This window comes from Siphateles boraxobius, unplaced genomic scaffold (genome assembly GCF_051911475.1).
Source record: "Siphateles boraxobius isolate OS27281-9 unplaced genomic scaffold, OSU_SipBor_1 92, whole genome shotgun sequence".
Lineage (NCBI taxonomy): Eukaryota > Metazoa > Chordata > Actinopteri > Cypriniformes > Leuciscidae > Siphateles > Siphateles boraxobius.
In genome coordinates, this window is record NW_027509222.1 from 511,402 (window position 1) to 515,239 (window position 3,838).

The window sequence follows — 3,838 nt, forward strand, 5'->3', positions numbered from 1 at the left end:
TTGTCAATTACATGTATATGTAGTGTAATTGATGACTAGTCTATTCTTGGGCTATGGTTAGACGTCTATTAGATTTTCACTGACAGCCCAAAATTAGCCTTGTTTTAGCCTAGACCTATATTGCCTGTCTATTAGACGTATATATGTAGTCGTTTAATAGCTGTCTAATTGATGACTAGTCTATTCTTGGGCTATGGTTAGACGTCTATTAGACGTATATATGTAGTCATTCAATAGCTGTCTATTCTTGGGCTATGTTTAGACGTCTATTAGATTTTCACTGACAGCCCCAAATTAGCCTCGTTTTAGCCTAGACGTCTGGGCTGTGTTTTGACGGCTATTAGACGTCTATTAGACGCAAAATTGCTTGCTGGGTGGTGTCTGGCCACTTATCAGCTGTAGACCAGATGTGTTACCCCTGCTGTTCCCAAGAGAAAGTGAAGTTGAAATCACACCTGAGGTAAATTGACAAAATGTGCAAGAATTATAAATTCACTTGGACAAAGTATTTGGTTTGATAGCATGACTTGAACACTGAATTATTATTTTTTGGTATTACAGATGATCCTGCAAGCCATCCAGTGGCCCCAACCACAGCATACAGAAGACAGTGACGACAGTGATGCTGACGACATACAGCCTGAGAAACTTACTCTCGTCACAGGCCTTTTGAGAACCTTTGTTGAACATGGTAATGTTTTTGTATTACTAGATGGTACTACTTTTTTCTGTTATATGTGAACATTAAACAATAACCCATTTTTTTTTCTCTTTTTTGTCTTAGCATCACCCAGCAATCTGAGGAAACTTGTCAAATTTTGGGTTGGATGGGAAGTAGTGCCACGCACCCTCAAGCTGGAAGTTTTTTCAGTCCAGTGGACCAAACCAATTACCAAAGGCATATAGTTGTCAAGAGCCCATTCGTCTGCCAGATCACTATACCTCCCTCTCAGCTCTCACAGCTGACATGATGGTGTGTCTGCAGGCTGTGGAGAGTGGTTTTGGCCTTGTGTAGATGTTTATGAATTTCTTAAACCGTTTTAGATTGAACATTTTCTTTGTTACTGTTGCTTGTCTAAATATGGCATGTTATAATATTATAATAATGTGTAATTTGGGCCGTACACTCATTTTTGGGTTTTATATTTTGTAGTTTAATGATATAGACTTAATGTTCAATGTGATATAGTCAATACAAATCTTATCCAAAAACTCAATGTTGTTTATTTGATTTGATTAAATTACATCTTCTGCTAAAAAAAGTAAAATAGTTAGAAAAATCAACTAAAAAGCATAAAAAAAAACATGCAACTATCTGATTATCACCTAGCAAATTTTCAACATATTGAACTGTACTCAAAAAAATGTCAATGACATTGGACTCAGAGGGTTGTAGAGGATTGATATGTTCTCTCAGCTGCTCCACTTGCTCGGGAGTTAGAGGGCTGTCAAACCTGGGACATTCACCACAGTGTGTGGATCCAAAATATACCCACTGTCCTCCCAGTCAATGTAAGGATCTCGTGAAATAAAACAACAGGGAAAGATTCATTGTAAAGGACCATTAAATCTCCCTATCTCTGAAATGGGCCGTCACCTTCTTTACCTCCAGCCATAGAGGGCGGTGTGGTCATGGAATACCTTAGAAAGGTTTTCACAAAAAAGGGACTCTTACTAAACCTGAGCTAAAAAAACTCTTTATTTGTTTATGTTTTGGTTTATTAATGTTTTTCGCTGATACAAAATGTTGACACTGTATTTTTATTTTGTTTTACAAGAGCATCTGCCACTTTCCTCACATGCTTTTATTTTGAAGTCCGTGTAAGGAAGTGCAGTGGCGCGCTGTGTGTATGTTGGCGCATTTTCTATGTGACGCGTCATTCTGATTAGAGCTTCCAGAGAAGTGAGATGAGAGTTTTCCGAACTGTGAAAATATAGCTTTAAAAAGGTTTATTTCTACCTCTTAGCTCCTGGCTGAAGAAGGGCACAAGCTCTTACGGTGTTTCTGGGAATAAAATTCTTTAAACATCAGTTCCTGAGAGTACCTTGCATCTGTTCAGCCGGGAATGCTACAGTAAGAGCTTTACCCAGAAGAACAACAGCTTCACTTCATCTGTCCTACCACACATCTGAAAGCTGTCTAATGACAACCAAAGGACTTGAGGTGACAATCTAGTCTGTGGCACTCCTATAAAGAAAATGGACGCTTCTGAAAATAACAACCCAGATTAGCTGGTGGAGGCGCCTCATAATGGAATGGAAGAGGAGGAGCTTCACCGTTCTGATCGACAACGGAAACCCACGGAGAAGATGCGTGCGTATAAAAAGGAGGAGGCCCTGAAAAAGGAAAAAAAGATTGATTCAGCTGTATGAACAATGGAAGGACTGCGCTCGCAACACAAGGGAAGAGCCAAAAACAGACGTTAGTGGGAGCCAACTGGTAGCACTTATTAATGCACTTGAGAAGGGAAGAGATGATGTCATGCTCGTCTACCTAGAAATTAGAGATTACATCACTCCATCCAGTGACACCAGACGCAGAATTGATACTTGTGAAGCTGTGACAAAAGATATTTCGAAGATCATTTTTGACAGAATGGCATGCCTTGAGGACTTTGACCGAGAACATTTTAAACACAGCCTTCGTGAGTTACTCCATCATGATTATGCTTGCTCTGTCTATGGATCCACAGTCTCATGCCCCACATCATCAAGGTCTTCAGTGCTGTCCATTGCAGCCAAGCGGGCAGATGCAGCAGCTGAATTAGCAGCCAAAGAAGCCAGGTACTCAATTATACAAGAAATTGAAGCTCAAAAGTGTGAATTGAAAAAAACTAAAGGCAGAGAAGGATTTAAAAGCAGCTAGAGCCAGACTTCAGGCCTATGATCAAGAAATCGCACAGGAAGCCAGCATTCATTTTTCAGACACGAATACAAGGGAACAGCAGGAGGTAAGCATAACAACGCAGCAGCATGTGGTTCCATTTCCCATTCAACGTCCTACCAACATCACAGCAACATCCTCACCTTCGAAATCTGATATATCTTATCTCGCTCAAGCTGTCCAAGATAGCATAGCCCTGAACAGGCTGCCTACAACAGAACCACCTGTGTTCAATGGTGATCCTATCCAGTTCATTGAGTGGAAGGCTGCATTTGTTTCGCTCATTGATGGAAAGGCCATGTCTTCTGCTGACAAGCTGCACTATTTAAAATGCTAAGTTGGTGGGCCAGCTCGTAAGTCTCTTGATGGCATCTTCTACAGGAATGATGATGAGGCCTATAATGATGCATGGAGCAAGCTGAACCAACGGTATGGACAGCCATTTGTTGTACAGAAGGCATTTAGAGAAAAACTAGCCAAATGGCCTAAGATTCAGCCTAAAGATGCAGAAGGTTTCAGAGAATTCTCTGACTTCTTGAATGCATGTCATCAAGAGTTGCCTCATGTCAAAGGGCTTGAAATACTCAATGATTGTGATGAAAATCAGAAACTGGTACTCAAATTACCAGATTTGGCAGCAGCAAGGTGGAACCGTCAGGTCACTCAGACACTGATTGAGACTCATGACTTTCCAAAGCTCATAGATTTTGTGACCTTCATGTCAATGGAAGCAGAGATTGTATTCGTGAGATTACTTGTAATCCAGTCACCTCCTTCAGTGCTTTTTGTGCCTCTGACCCCACTCCGGAAAAATGGAACCTTAAGGACAGTAAAAGGAACAGAGCTAATGTCTTCCACATACAAACAGTCCACAGAAAACAAACAAAAGCAAACTCAAGGAATTTTTTTAATGTGTTTCTTCTGCAAAGACAGCAAGCATATGATCCACAATTG

The 3,838-nt window shown here is 40.6% G+C and overlaps 1 long non-coding RNA gene across 1 annotated transcript; it reads left to right on the forward strand.

The window, feature by feature from the left end:
* The first annotated feature begins 375 nt into the window (after window positions 1–375).
* LOC143733245 (uncharacterized) lies at window positions 376–850 on the forward strand. Its single transcript, XR_013201299.1, has 3 exons — window positions 376–460; window positions 562–691; window positions 785–850. It is a non-coding gene; the product is annotated as an uncharacterized LOC143733245 (long non-coding RNA).
* The last annotated feature ends 2,988 nt before the right edge of the window (window positions 851–3,838 follow it).